Source organism: Ranitomeya variabilis, chromosome 2 (genome assembly GCF_051348905.1).
Source record: "Ranitomeya variabilis isolate aRanVar5 chromosome 2, aRanVar5.hap1, whole genome shotgun sequence".
NCBI classification, from domain to species: Eukaryota; Metazoa; Chordata; class Amphibia; order Anura; family Dendrobatidae; genus Ranitomeya; species Ranitomeya variabilis.
The window spans coordinates 6,712,864-6,728,885 of NC_135233.1; the positions used below are offsets into that span (position 1 = coordinate 6,712,864).

Sequence of the window (16,022 nt, forward strand, 5' to 3'; positions counted from 1 at the left end):
CCTGTAATATAGGTGTCTCCTCCTCTCATCCCCTGTAATATAGATGTGTCTCCTCTCCTCATCCCCTGTAATATAGATGTGTCTCCTCCTCTCATCCCCTGTAATATAGATGTCTCCTCCCCTGATCCCCTGTAATATAGATGTGTCTCCTCCTCTCATCCCCTGTAATATAGATGTGTCTCCTCTCCTCATCCCCTGTAATATAGATGTGTCTCCTCCTCTCATCCCCTGTAATATAGATGTCTCCTCCTCTCATCCCCTGTAATATAGATGTCTCCTCCTCTCATCCCCTGTAATATAGATGTGTCTCCTCCTCTCATCCCCTGTAATATAGATGTGTCTTCTCCCCTCGTCCCCTGTAATATAGATGTGTCTCCTCTCCTCGTCCCCTGTAATATAGATGCGTCTCCTCCCCTGATCCCCTGTAATATAGATGTATCTCCTCCCCTCATCCCCTGTAATATAGATGTGTCTCCTCCCCTCATCCCCTGTAATATAGATGTGTCTCCTCCTCTCATCCCCTGTAATATAGATGCCTCCTCCTCTCATCCCCTGTAATATAGATGTGTCTCCTCCCCTCATCCCCTGTAATATAGATGTGTCTCCTCCTCTCATCTCCTGTAATATAGATGTGTCTCCTCCTCTCATCCCCTGTAATATAGATGTGTCTCCTCCCCTCATCCCCTGTAATATAGATATGTCTCCTCCTCTCATCCCCTGTAATATAGATGTGTCTCCTCCTCTCATCCCCTGTAATATAGATGTGTCTCCTCCCCTCATCCCTTGTAATATAGATGTGTCTCCTCCTCTCATCCCCTGTAATATACATGTGTCTCCTCCTCTCATCCCCTGTAATATAGATGTGTCTCCTCCCCTCATCCCCTGTAATATAGATGTGTCTCCTCCCCTTATCCCCTGTAATATAGATGTCTCCTCCTCTCATCCCCTGTAATATAGATGTGTCTCCTCCTCTCATCCCCTGTAATATAGATGTCTCCTCCTCTCATCCCCTGTAATATAGATGTCTCCTCCTCTCATCCCCTGTAATATAGATGTCTCCTCCCCTCATCCCCTGTAATATAGATGTGTCTCCTCTCCTCATCCCCTGTAATATAGATGTGTCTCCTCCCCTTATCCCCTGTAATATAGATGTCTCCTCCTCTCATCCCCTGTAATATAGATGTGTCTCCTCCTCTCATCCCCTGTAATATAGATGTCTCCTCCTCTCATCCCCTGTAATATAGATGTCTCCTCCTCTCATCCCCTGTAATATAGATGTCTCCTCCCCTCATCCCCTGTAATATAGATGTGTCTCCTCCCCTCATCCCCTGTAATATAGATGTCTCCTCCTCTCATCCCCTGTAATATAGATGTGTCTCCTCCTCTCGTCCCCTGTAATATAGATGTCTCCTCCTCTCGTCCCCTGTAATATAGATGTGTCTCCTCCTCTCGTCCCCTGTAATATAGATGTGTCTCCTCCCCTCATCCCCTGTAATATAGATGTCTCCTCCTCTCATGACCTGTAATATAGATGTGTCTCCTCATCCCCTGTAATATAGATGTGTCTCCTCCTCTCATCCCCTGTAATATAGATGTGTCTCCTCCTCTCATCCCCTGTAATATAGATGTGTCTCCTCCCCTCATCCCCTGTAATATAGATGTCTCCTCCTCTCATCCCCTGTAATATAGATGTCTCCTCCCCTGATCCCCTGTAATATAGATGTGTCTCCTCATCCCCTGTAATATAGATGTGTCTCCTCCCCTCATCCCCTGTAATATAGATGTGTCTCCTCCTCTCATCCCCTGTAATATAGATGTGTCTCCTCCCCTGATCCCCTGTAATATAGATGTCTCCTCCTCTCATCCCCTGTAATATAGATGTGTCTCCTCCCCTGATCCCCTGTAATATAGATGTGTCTCCTCCTCTCATCCCCTGTAATATAGATGTGTCTCCTCCCCTGTAATATAGATGTGTCTCCTCCTCTCATCCCCTGTAATATAGATGTGTCTCCTCCCCTCATCCCCTGTAATATAGATGTCTCCTCCTCTCATCCCCTGTAATATAGATGTCTCCTCCTCTCATCCCCTGTAATATAGATGTCTCCTCCCCTCATCCCCTGTAATATAGATGTGTCTCCTCCTCTCATCCCCTGTAATATAGATGTGTCTCCTCCTCTCATCCCCTGTAATATAGATGTGTCTCCTCCCCTGATCCCCTGTAATATAGATGCGTCTCCTCCCCTGATCCCCTGTAATATAGATGTGTCTCCTCCTCTCATCCCCTGTAATATAGATGTGTCTCCTCCTCTCATCCCCTGTAATATAGATGTGTCTCCTCCTCTCATCCCCTGTAATATAGATGTCTCCTCCTCTCATCCCCTGTAATATAGATGCATCTCCTCCCCTGATCCCCTGTAATATAGATGCGTCTCCTCCCCTGATCCCCTGTAATATAGATGCGTCTCCTCCCCTGATCCCCTGTAATATAGATGCGTCTCCTCCTCTCATCCCCTGTAATATAGATGTGTCTCCTCCCCTCATCCCCTGTAATATAGATGTCTCCTCCTCTCATCCCCTGTAATATAGATGTCTCCTCCTCTCATCCCCTGTAATATAGATGTCTCCTCCCCTGATCCCCTGTAATATAGATGCGTCTCCTCCCCTGATCCCCTGTAATATAGATGTGTCTCCTCCTCTCATCCCCTGTAATATAGATGTGTCTCCTCCTCTCATCCCCTGTAATATAGATGTGTCTCCTCCTCTCATCCCCTGTAATATAGATGTCTCCTCCTCTCATCCCCTGTAATATAGATGCATCTCCTCCCCTGATCCCCTGTAATATAGATGCGTCTCCTCCCCTGATCCCCTGTAATATAGATGCGTCTCCTCCCCTGATCCCCTGTAATATAGATGCGTCTCCTCCCCTGATCCCCTGTAATATAGATGCGTCTCCTCCTCTCATCCCCTGTAATATAGATGTGTCTCCTCCTCTCATCTCCTGTAATATAGATGTGTCTCCTCATCCCCTGTAATATAGATGTGTCTCCTCCCCTGATCCCCTGTAATATAGATGTGTCTCCTCCTCTCATCCCCTGTAACATAGATGTGTCTCCTCCTCTCATCCCCTGTAATATAGATGTGTCTCCTCCCCTGATCCCCTGTAATATAGATGTGTCTCCTCCTCTCATCCCCTGTAATATAGATGTGTCTCCTCCTCTCATCCCCTGTAATATAGATGTGTCTCCTCATCCCCTGTAATATAGATGTGTCTCCTCCCCTGATCCCCTGTAATATAGATGTGTCTCCTCATCCCCTGTAATATAGATGTGTCTCCTCTCCTCATCCCCTGTAATATAGATGTGTCTCCTCCTCTCATCCCCTGTAATATAGATGTGTCTCCTCCTCTCATCCCCTGTAATATAGATGTGTCTCCTCCTCTCATCCCCTGTAATATAGATCTGTCTCCTCCCCTCATCCCCTGTAATATAGATGTCTCCTCACCTCATCCCCTGTAATATAGATGTCTCCTCCCCTGATCCCCTGTAATATAGATGCGTCTCCTCCCCTGATCCCCTGTAATATAGATGTCTCCTCCTCTCATCCCCTGTAATATAGATGCGTCTCCTCCCCTGATCCCCTGTAATATAGATGTCTCCTCCTCTCATCCCCTGTAATATAGATGTGTCCCCTCCCCTGATCCCCTGTAATATAGATGCGTCTCCTCCCCTGATCCCCTGTAATATAGATGTGTCTCCTCCTCTCATCCCCTGTAATATAGATGTGTCTCCTCCTCTCATCCCCTGTAATATAGATGTGTCTCCTCCTCTCATCCCCTGTAATATAGATGTGTCTCCTCCTCTCATCCCCTGTAATATAGATGTCTCCTCCCCTGATCCCCTGTAATATAGATGTGTCTCCTCCTCTCATCCCCTGTAATATAGATGTGTCTCCTCCTCTCATCCCCTGTAATATAGATGTCTCCTCCTCTCATCCCCTGTAATATAGATGCGTCTCCTCCTCTCATCCCCTGTAATATAGATGTGTCTCCTCCTCTCATCCCCTGTAATATAGATGTGTCTCCTCATCCCCTGTAATATAGATGTGTCTCCTCCTCTCATCCCCTGTAATATAGATGTGTCTCCTCCTCTCATCCCCTGTAATATAGATGTGTCTCATCCCCTGTAATATAGATGTCTCCTCACCTCATCCCCTGTAATATAGATGTCTCCTCCCCTGATCCCCTGTAATATAGATGCGTCTCCTCCCCTGATCCCCTGTAATATAGATGTCTCCTCCTCTCATCCCCTGTAATATAGATGCGTCTCCTCCCCTGATCCCCTGTAATATAGATGTCTCCTCCTCTCATCCCCTGTAATATAGATGTGTCTCCTCCCCTGATCCCCTGTAATATAGATGCGTCTCCTCCCCTGATCCCCTGTAATATAGATGTGTCTCCTCCTCTCATCCCCTGTAATATAGATGTGTCTCCTCCTCTCATCCCCTGTAATATAGATGTGTCTCCTCCCCTGATCCCCTGTAATATAGATGTCTCCTCCTCTCATCCCCTGTAATATAGATGTGTCTCCTCCCCTGATCCCCTGTAATATAGATGCGTCTCCTCCCCTGATCCCCTGTAATATAGATGTCTCCTCCTCTCATCCCCTGTAATATAGATGTGTCTCCTCCCCTGATCCCCTGTAATATAGATGCGTCTCCTCCCCTGATCCCCTGTAATATAGATGCGTCTCCTCCCCTCATCCCCTGTAATATAGATGTGTCTCCTCCTCTCATCCCCTGTAATATAGATGTGTCTCCTCCCCTCATCCCCTGTAATATAGATGTGTCTCCTCCCCTCATCCCCTGTAATATAGATGTGTCTCCTCCCCTCATCCCCTGTAATATAGATGTGTCTCCTCCCCTCATCCCCTGTAATATAGATATGTCTCCTCCTCTCATCCCCTGTAATATAGATGTGTCTCCTCCTCTCATCCCCTGTAATATAGATGTCTCCTCCCCTGATCCCCTGTAATATAGATGTGTCTCCTCCCCTCATCCCCAGTAATATAGATGTCTCCTCCCCTCATCCCCTGTAATATAGATGTGTCTCCTCCTCTCATCCCCTGTAATATAGATGTCTCCTCCTCTCATCCCCTGTAATATAGATGTGTCTCATCCCCTGTAATATAGATGTGTCTCCTCCTCTCATCCCCTGTAATATAGATGTGTCTCCTCCTCTCATCCCCTGTAATATAGATGTGTCTCCTCCTCTCATCCCCTGTAATATAGATGTCTCCTCCTCTCATCCCCTGTAATATAGATGTGTCTCCTCCTCTCATCCCCTGTAATATAGATGTGTCTCCTCCTCTCATCCCCTGTAATATAGATGTGTCTCCTCCTCTCATCCCGTGTAATATAGATGTGTCTCATCCCGTGTAATATAGATGTGTCTCATCCCCTGTAATATAGATGTGTCTCCTCCTCTCATCCCCTGTAATATAGATGTCTCCTCCCCTGATCCCCTGTAATATAGATGTGTCTCCTCCTCTCATCCCCTGTAATATAGATGTGTCTCCTCTCCTCATCCCCTGTAATATAGATGTGTCTCCTCCCCTCATCCCCTGTAATATAGATGTGTCTCCTCCTCTCATCCCCTGTAATATAGATGTCTCCTCCCCTGATCCCCTGTAATATAGATGTCTCCTCCTCTCATCCCCTGTAATATAGATGTCTCCTCCTCTCATCCCCTGTAATATAGATGTCTCCTCCTCTCATCCCCTGTAATATAGATGTCTCCTCCTCTCATCCCCTGTAATATAGATGTGTCTCCTCCTCTCATCCCCTGTAATATAGATGTGTCTTCTCCCCTCGTCCCCTGTAATATAGATGTGTCTCCTCTCCTCATCCCCTGTAATATAGATGCGTCTCCTCCCCTGATCCCCTGTAATATAGATGTATCTCCTCCCCTCATCCCCTGTAATATAGATGTGTCTCCTCCCCTCATCCCCTGTAATATAGATGTGTCTCCTCCTCTCATCCCCTGTAATATAGATGTGTCTCCTCCTCTCATCCCCTGTAATATAGATGCCTCCTCCTCTCATCCCCTGTAATATAGATGTGTCTCCTCCCCTCATCCCCTGTAATATAGATGTGTCTCCTCCTCTCATCTCCTGTAATATAGATGTGTCTCCTCCTCTCATCCCCTGTAATATAGATGTGTCTCCTCCCCTCATCCCCTGTAATATAGATGTGTCTCCTCCTCTCATCCCCTGTAATATAGATGTGTCTCCTCCTCTCATCCCCTGTAATATAGATGTGTCTCCTCCTCTCATCCCCTGTAATATAGATGTGTCTCCTCCTCTCATCCCCTGTAATATAGATGTGTCTCCTCCTCTCATCCCCTGTAATATAGATGTGTCTCCTCCTCTCATCCCCTGTAATATAGATGTCTCCTCCTCTCATCCCCTGTAATATAGATGTGTCTCCTCCCCTCATCCCTTGTAATATAGATGTGTCTCCTCCTCTCATCCCCTGTAATATACATGTGTCTCCTCCTCTCATCCCCTGTAATATAGATGTCTCCTCCCCTCATCCCCTGTAATATAGATGTGTCTCCTCCCCTCATCCCCTGTAATATAGATGTGTCTCCTCCCCTCATCCCCTGTAATATAGATGACTCCTCCTCTCATCCCCTGTAATATAGATGTGTCTCCTCCCCTCATCCCCTGTAATATAGATGTCTCCTCCTCTCATCCCCTGTAATATAGATGTCTCCTCCTCTCATCCCCTGTAATATAGATGTCTCCTCCCCTCATCCCCTGTAATATAGATGTGTCTCCTCTCCTCATCCCCTGTAATATAGATGTGTCTCCTCCTCTCATCCCCTGTGATATAGATGTGTCTCCTCCCCTCATCCCCTGTAATATAGATGTCTCCTCCTCTCATCCCCTGTAATATAGATGTGTCTCCTCCTCTCGTCCCCTGTAATATAGATGTCTCCTCCTCTCATCCCCTGTAATATAGATGTGTCTCCTCCTCTCGTCCCCTGTAATATAGATGTGTCTCCTCCCCTCATCCCCTGTAATATAGATGTCTCCTCCTCTCATCCCCTGTAATATAGATGTGTCTCCTCATCCCCTGTAATATAGATGTGTCTCCTCCCCTCATCCCCTGTAATATAGATGTCTCCTCCTCTCATCCCCTGTAATATAGATGTGTCTCCTCCTCTCATCCCCTGTAATATAGATGTGTCTCCTCCCCTCATCCCCTGTAATATAGATGTGTCTCCTCCTCTCATCCCCTGTAATATAGATGTCTCCTCCCCTGATCCCCTGTAATATAGATGTGTCTCCTCATCCCCTGTAATATAGATGTGTCTCCTCCCCTCATCCCCTGTAATATAGATGTGTCTCCTCCTCTCATCCCCTGTAATATAGATGTGTCTCCTCCTCTCATCCCCTGTAATATAGATGTGTCTCCTCCCCTGATCCCCTGTAATATAGATGTGTCTCCTCCACTCATCCCCTGTAATATAGATGTGTCTCCTCCCCTGATCCCCTGTAATATAGATGTGTCTCCTCCTCTCATCCCCTGTAATATAGATGTCTCCTCCCCTCATCCCCTGTAATATAGATGTGTCTCCTCCTCTCATCCCCTGTAATATAGATGCGTCTCCTCCCCTGATCCCCTGTAATTTAGATGTCTCCTCCTCTCATCCCCTGTAATATAGATGTGTCTCCTCCCCTGATCCCCTGTAATATAGATGTGTCTCCTCCCCTGTAATATAGATGTCTCCTCCTCTCATCCCCTGTAATATAGATGTGTCTCCTCCCCTGATCCCCTGTAATATAGATGCGTCTCCTCCTCTCATCCCCTGTAATATAGATGTGTCCTCCTCCTCTCATCCCCTGTAATATAGATGTGTCTCCTCCTCTCATCCCCTGTAATATAGATGTCTCCTCCTCTCATCCCCTGTAATATAGATGTGTCTCCTCCTCTCATCCCCTGTAATATAGATGTGTCTCCTCCTCTCATCCCCTGTAATATAGATGTCTCCTCCTCTCATCCCCTGTAATATAGATGTCTCCTCCTCTCATCCCCTGTAATATAGATGTGTCTCCTCCTCTCATCCCCTGTAATATAGATGTGTCTCCTCCTCTCATCCCCTGTAATATAGATGTGTCTCCTCCTCTCATCCCCTGTAATATAGATGTGTCTCCTCCTCTCATCCCCTGTAATATAGATGTGTCTCCTCCTCTCATCCCCTGTAATATAGATGTCTCATCCCCTGTAATATAGATGTGTCTCCTCCTCTCATCCCCTGTAATATAGATGTCTCCTCCTCTCATCCCCTGTAATATAGATGTCTCCTCCTCTCATCCCCTGTAATATAGATGTGTCTCTTCCTCTCATCCCCTGTAATATAGATGTGTCTCCTCCTCTCATCCCCTGTAATATAGATGTCTCCTCCCCTGATCCCCTGTAATATAGATGTGTCTCCTCCTCTCATCCCCTGTAATATGGATGTCTCCTCCTCTCATCCCCTGTAATATAGATGTCTCCTCCCCTCATCCCCTGTAATATAGATGTGTCTCCTCCCCTGATCCCCTGTAATATAGATGTGTCTCCTCCTCTCATCCCCTGTAATATAGATGTGTCTCCTCCTCTCATCCCCTGTAATATAGATGTGTCTCCTCCCCTCATCCCTTGTAATATAGATGTGTCTCCTCTCCTCATCCCCTGTAATATAGATGTGTCTCCTCCTCTCATCCCCTGTAATATAGATGTCTCCTCCTCTCATCCCCTGTAATATAGATGTGTCTCCTCTCCTCATCCCCTGTAATATAGATGTGTCTCCTCCCCTCATCCCCTGTAATATAGATGTGTCTCCTCCCCTGATCCCCTGTAATATAGATGTGTCTCCTCCTCTCATCCCCTGTAATATAGATGTGTCTCCTCCCCTGATCCCCTGTAATATAGATGTGTCTCCTCCTCTCATCCCCTGTAATATAGATGTGTCTCCTCCTCTCGTCCCCTGTAATATAGATGTGTCTCCTCCTCTCATCCCCTGTAATATAGATGTGTCTCCTCCCCTCATCCCCTGTAATATAGATGTGTCTCCTCTCCTCATCCCCTGTAATATAGATGTGTCTCCTCCCCTCATCCCCTGTAATATAGATGTGTCTCCTCCCCTGATCCCCTGTAATATAGATGTGTCTCCTCCTCTCATCCCCTGTAATATAGATGTGTCTCCTCCCCTGATCCCCTGTAATATAGATGTGTCTCCTCCTCTCATCCCCTGTAATATAGATGTGTCTCCTCCTCTCATCCCCTGTAATATGGATGTCTCCTCCTCTCATCCCCTGTAATATAGATGTGTCTCCTCCCCTGATCCCCTGTAATATAGATGTGTCTCCTCCCCTGATCCCCTGTAATATAGATGTGTCTCCTCCTCTCATCCCCTGTAATATAGATGTGTCTCCTCCTCTCATCCCCTGTAATATAGATGTGTCTCCTCCTCTCATCCCCTGTAATATAGATGTGTCTCCTCCTCTCATCCCCTGTAATATAGATGTGTCTCCTCCTCTCATCCCCTGTAATATAGATGTGTCTCCTCCTCTCATCCCCTGTAATATAGATGTATCTCCTCCCCTCATCCCCTGTAATATAGATGTGTCTCCTCCCCTCATCCCCTGTAATATAGATGTGTCTCCTCCTCTCATCCCCTGTAATATAGATGTCTCCTCCCCTGATCCCCTGTAATATAGATGTGTCTCCTCCTCTCATCCCCTGTAATATAGATGTCTCCTCCTCTCATCCCCTGTAATATAGATGTGTCTCCTCTCCTCATCCCCTGTAATATAGATGTGTCTCCTCCGCCTCTGGCTGTTGTGTAATTGAATCTGCTTCTCACCTGTTTCACTTGTGTCTTGTTTGGATGTAAGAGCCGCAGTTTTTCCAGACATTTGAGCTGTGGGCTCTGGTTTCGGGGCTCGGGCCTGGTGTATGGTCAGGGTCATGGTACGCTGCACCGGAGGAGGATGGTGGATGTTACTTCTCTGCAGTAAGAATGGAACAGATGTGGCCACAAAAGCATAACTGCTGAACTGCAGATCCGTGCCACTGTGCCGTGCGTAGCACTGAGTGTGGAGGTGTTGTGATCCGTGTGCCGTACTTAGCGCTGAGTGTGTGAACGGGTCCAGGATCGTGTGCGCTTTCCATTGAGTTCATCAGGGACCATGTAGCGCTGGTTGTTTGGGGGGGGGCGTCAGGGACAGTGTGCTGCGAGTATTGCTGGGTGTGGGGGACATTGGGGACTGTGTGCCGCGCTTATTGCTGGGTGTGGGGGGCGTCGGGGACTGTGTGCTGCGCGCAGCGCTGGGTGTGGGGGACATAGGGGACTGTGTGCTGCGCGCAGCGCTGGGTGTGGGGGACATAGGGGACTGTGTGCTGCGCGCAGCGCTGGGTGTGGGGGACATAGGGGACTGTGTGCCGCGCTTATTGCTGGGTGTGGGGTGGGGCGTCGGGGATTGTGTGCTGCGTGCAGCGCTGGGTGTGGGGGGCATCGGGGACTGTGTGCCGCGCTTATTTCTGGGTGTGGGGGGCATTGGGGATTGTGTGCCGCGCTTATTGCTGGGTGTGCGGGTCATCGGGGACTGTGTGCCGCACTTATTGCTGGGTGTGCGGGGCATCGGGGACTGTGTGCCGTGCTTATTGCTGGGTTTGGGGGGCATCGGGGATTGTGTGCTGCACGCAGTGCTGGGTGTGGGGGGCATCGGGGATTGTGTGCCGCGTGTATTGCTGGGTGTGGGGGGCATTAGGGATTGTGTGCCGCGTGTATGCTGGGTGTGGGGGGCATCGGGGACTGTGTGCCGTGCGCAGCGCTGCTTGTTGGGCATCGGGGACTGTGTGCCGCACACAGCGCTGGTTGTTGGGCATCGGGGACTGTGTGCCGCGCGCAGTGCTGGTTGTTGGGCATCGGGGACTGTGTGCGGCGCGCAGTGCTGGTTGTTGGGAATCGGGGACTGTGTGCTGCGTGCAGTGCTGGTTGTTGGGCATCGGGGACTGTGTGCCGTGCGCTGTGCTGGGTGGGGGAGATGTCGGTGACAATGTGCCGCGCGCAGTGCTGGGTGGGGGAGATGTCGGTGACAATGTGCCGCGCGCAGTGCTGGGTGGGGGAGATGTCGGTGACAATGTGCCGTGCGCTGTGCTGGGTGGGGGAGATGTCAGTGACAATGTGCCGCGCGCAGTGCTGGGTGGGGGAGATGTCGGTGACAATGTGCCGTGCGCTGTGCTGGGTGGGGGAGATGTCGGTGACAATGTGCCGTGCGCAGTGCTGGGTGGGGGAGATGTCGGTGACAATGTGCCGTGCGCAGTGCTGGGTGGGGGAGATGTCGGTGACAATGTGCCGCGCGCAGTGCTGGGTGGGGGAGATGTCGGTGACAATGTGCCGCGCGCTGTGCTGGGTGGGGGAGATGTCGGTGACAATGTGCCGCATGCAGTGCTGGGTGGGAGAGATGTCGGTGACAATGTGCCGTGCGCAGTGCTGGGTGGGGGAGATGTCGGTGACAATGTGCCGTGCGCAGTGCTGGGTGGGGGAGATGTCGGTGACAATGTGCCGCATGCAGTGCTGGGTGGGGGAGATGTCGGTGACAATGTGCCGTGCGCAGTGCTGGGTGGGGGAGATGTCGGTGACAATGTGCCGCATGCAGTGCTGGGTGGGAGAGATGTCGGTGACAATGTGCCGCGCGCTGTGCTGGGTGGGGGAGATGTCGGTGACAATGTGCCGCATGCAGTGCTGGGTGGGAGAGATGTCGGTGACAATGTGCCGCGCGCTGTGCTGGGTGGGGGAGATGTCGGTGACAATGTGCCGCATGCAGTGCTGGGTGGGAGAGATGTCGGTGACAATGTGTCGTGCGCAGTGCTGGGTGGGGGAGATGTCGGTGACAATGTGCCGTGCGCAGTGCTGGGTGGGGGAGATGTCGGTGACAATGTGCCGCGCGCAGTGCTGGGTGGGGGAGATGTCGGTGACAATGTGCCGCGCGCAGTGCTGGGTGGGGGAGATGTCGGTGACAATGTGCCGCATGCAGTGCTGGGTGGGGGAGATGTCGGTGACAATGTGCCGTGCGCTGTGCTGGGTGGGGGAGATGTCGGTGACAATGTGCCGCATGCAGTGCTGGGTGGGAGAGATGTCGGTGACAATGTGCCGTGCGCAGTGCTGGGTGGGGGTGATGTCGGTGACAATGTGCCGTGCGCTGTGCTGGGTGGGGGAGATGTCGGTGACAATGTGCCGCGCGCAGTGCTGGGTGGGGGAGATGTCGGTGACAATGTGCCGCGCGCAGTGCTGGGTGGGGGAGATGTCGGTGACAATGTGCCGCGCGCAGTGCTGGGTGGGGGAGATGTCGGTGACAATGTGCCGCGCGCAGTGCTGGGTGGGGGAGATGTCGGTGACAATGTGCCGCGCGCAGTGCTGGGTGGGGGAGATGTCGGTGACAATGTGCCGCGCGCAGTGCTGGGTGGGGGAGATGTCGGTGACAATGTGCCGCGCGCAGTGCTGGGTGGGGGAGATGTCGGTGACAATGTGCCGCATGCAGTGCTGGGTGTGGGGGGCGTCGGGGACCTTGTGCCGCCGTATCACAGAAGATGAACCTCCACTGTCCTACACGTTGCGCAGTATGAGCTGATTCCTGGCGCCTTTTGGGACGGGCGGCTCTTGGTCACAGTCGGTGCCTGTGTCGGGTGCTCGCTCTGGCGGTCACACGTGTGTGTGTGTTTCCTGTGTGCCACCCGCGGCCCCACTCAGTGCGGAGCTGTGATCCCGAGTGACTGGAGCCGATCTGGGCGCAGGCCGTGTCTCGCCGCTCGGGTTACCGCTCTGCCAGGTCTTGTCTGGACGTGGGAGGATGACGGAGGTTTTGTCCTGAGTGTGTTTCTGGCGTATGATCGCTCTTCACATTCCTGTAGGTACGAGTCAGGCACGCTGTTCATAGCTGGGGGGTACAAACTTTATAAAGAGGTGAGGAAAGGGCGGGGCAGCACCACGCGTGTCTTCACCTGGATACACCTGAAGCCCTAGAGGCACGAGTCAATATAAGAGGTGGAGCAGGAGCGGCGCAGATTCCTAGACAAAGATACCTCTGCTGCGGGGGCGCATGCTATGTACCACCTGCTGCACCAACCGAGCTGCCATATGGCACCAAAGCACCCCTACCGCATGGATAGACCCCTGATGTGCCCCCTACTGGAGCGTAGAGCCCTGATGTATAGTGACTGTGCCCCCTGCAGGGGGAATAGACCTCCGATGTATAGTGACGGTGCCCCCTGCTGGGGGGAATAGACCCCCGATGTATAGTGACTGTGCCCCCTGCTGGGGCGAATAGACCCCCGATGTATAGTGACTGTGCCCCCTGCAGGGGGAATAGACCCCCGATGTATAGTGACGGTGCCCCCTGCGGGGGGAATAGACCCCTGATGTATAGTGACTGTGCCCTCTGCGGGGGGAATAGACCTCCGATGTATAGTGACGGTGCCCCCAGCTGGGGGAATAGACTTCCGATGTATAGTGACTGTGCCCCCTGCTGGGGGGAATAGACCCCCAATGTATAGTGACGGTGCCCCCTGCGGGGGGAATAGACCCCTGATGTATAGTGACTGTGCCCCCTGCTGGGGGGAATAGACCCCCGATGTATAGTGACTGTGCCCCCTGCTGGGGCGAATAGACCCCCGATGTATAGTGACTGTGCCCCCTGCAGGGGGAATAGACCCCCGATGTATAGTGACTGTGCCCCCTGCGGGGGGAATAGACCCCTGATGTATAGTGACTGTGCCCTCTGCGGGGGGAATAGACCTCCGATGTATAGTGACGGTGCCCCCTGCGGGGGGAATAGACCCCTGATGTGCCCCCTACTGGAGCGTAGAGCCCTGATGTATAGTGACTGTGCCCCCTGCAGGGGGAATAGACCTCCGATGTATAGTGACGGTGCCCCCTGCGGGGGGAATAGACCCCTGATGTATAGTGACTGTGCCCTCTGCGGGGGGAATAGACCTCCGATGTATAGTGACGGTGCCCCCAGCTGGGGGAATAGACTTCCGATGTATAGTGACTGTGCCCCCTGCTGGGGGGAATAGACCCCCAATGTATAGTGACGGTGCCCCCTGCGGGGGGAATAGACCCCTGATGTATAGTGACTGTGCCCCCTGCTGGGGGGAATAGACCCCCGATGTATAGTGACTGTGCCCCCTGCTGGGGCGAATAGACCCCCGATGTATAGTGACTGTGCCCCCTGCAGGGGGAATAGACCCCCGATGTATAGTGACTGTGCCCCCTGCGGGGGGAATAGACCCCTGATGTATAGTGACTGTGCCCTCTGCGGGGGGAATAGACCTCCGATGTATAGTGACGGTGCCCCCTGCGGGGGGAATAGACCCCTGATGTATAGTGACTGTGCCCTCTGCGGGGGGAATAGACCTCCGATGTATAGTGACGGTGCCCCCAGCTGGGGGAATAGACTTCTGATGTATAGTGACTGTGCCCCCTGCAGGGGGAATAGACCCCCGATGTATAGTGACTGTGCCCCCTACTGGGGGGAATAGACCCCCAATGTATAGTGACGATGCCCCCTGCTGGGGGGAATAGACCTCCGATGCATAGTGACTGTGCCCCCTGCGGAGGGAATAGACCCCCGATGTATAGTGACTGTGCCCCCTGCTGGGGGGAATAGACCTCCGATGTATAGTGACGGTGCCCCCAGCTGGGGGAATAGACTTCTGATGTATAGTGACTGTGCCCCCTGCAGGGGGAATAGACCCCCGATGTATAGTGACTGTGCCCCCTGCTGGGGGGAATAGACCCCCAATGTATAGTGACGATGCCCCCTGCTGGGGGGAATAGACCTCCGATGCATAGTGACTGTGCCCCCTGCGGAGGGAATAGACCCCCGATGTATAGTGACGGTGCCCCCTGCTGGGGGGAATAGACCTCCGATGTATAGTGACGGTGCCCCCAGCTGGGGGAATAGACTTCTGATGTATAGTGACTGTGCCCCCTGCAGGGGGAATAGACCCCCGATGTATAGTGACTGTGCCCCCTGCTGGGGGGAATAGACCCCCAATGTATAGTGACGATGCCCCCTGCTGGGGGGAATAGACCTCCGATGCATAGTGACTGTGCCCCCTGCGGAGGGAATAGACCCCCGATGTATAGTGACTGTGCCCCCTGCTGGGGGGAATAGACCCCCGATGTATAGTGACTGTGCCCCCTGCAGGGGGAATAGACCCCCGATGTATAGTGACTGTGCCCCCTGCTGGGGGGAATAGACCCCCGATGTATAGTGACTGTGCCCCCTGCTGGGGCGAATAGACCCCCGATGTATAGTGACTGTGCCCCCTGCGGAGGCAATAGACCCCTGATGTATAGTGACAGTGCCCCCTGCAGGGGGAATAGACCCCTGATGTATAGTGACAGTGCCCCCTGCTGGAGGATATAGAACTGCTGCAGGATGGTGAGGGGGCTGCGGGCACAGGTGGGGGATATGATACTTGTCTCCTCATGTTTCGCAGGCACAATGCCGTCTCCTGCATCTTGAATTACAGACGGCGGAGCAGATTCCAGCGACATCACCCAGATGGCAGCAGGTGGGAGCGGGATGCTGTACCCTTCACAGGTGAGAAGACCCCTGCCCAGCCTCGCGCCCGGCTCCCTGGAGGGTTTGCCCCTGGCTGTGCCCCCTAGGTTCATATTGGCTCATTCTTTGTGTCGTAGTAAATGTGAAGTAGTGTGAGGGTCCTTCACCATCCGGTCGTCTGTGCCTCCTCTCTCCCCCCGAGTTAGTTTTGTACCCCCTTTTTTCCGGGGTCTTGTGCTCCTACCGTTACTTGTGCTTCTCCGCAGGCCTCCTGACACGCTGCGGAGCTCCCGTCTGACCCAGGGTGTAGTTTTGTATGTGGTGAGTACATTCTGGTGCCCCTGGAGGTGTGGAGTGTATGACGCCAGCTTGGCCTCCTCCTGTTGTCCTGCCTGTCCGATT

General features: G+C 52.0%; 1 protein-coding gene across 7 annotated transcripts in view; it reads left to right on the plus strand.

Annotated features, from left to right (window-relative positions):
* TJAP1 (tight junction associated protein 1) overlaps positions 1–16,022 on the plus strand; it is a 52,689-nt gene that overhangs the window by 8,583 nt on the left and 28,084 nt on the right. For all 7 annotated transcript variants that reach the window (XM_077281912.1, XM_077281911.1, XM_077281905.1 and 4 more), the window contains 2 exons: positions 15,556–15,659; positions 15,887–15,941. The gene's annotated coding sequence lies outside the window, so the exon portion shown is untranslated. The remainder of the gene's footprint in view (positions 1–15,555; positions 15,660–15,886; positions 15,942–16,022) is intronic.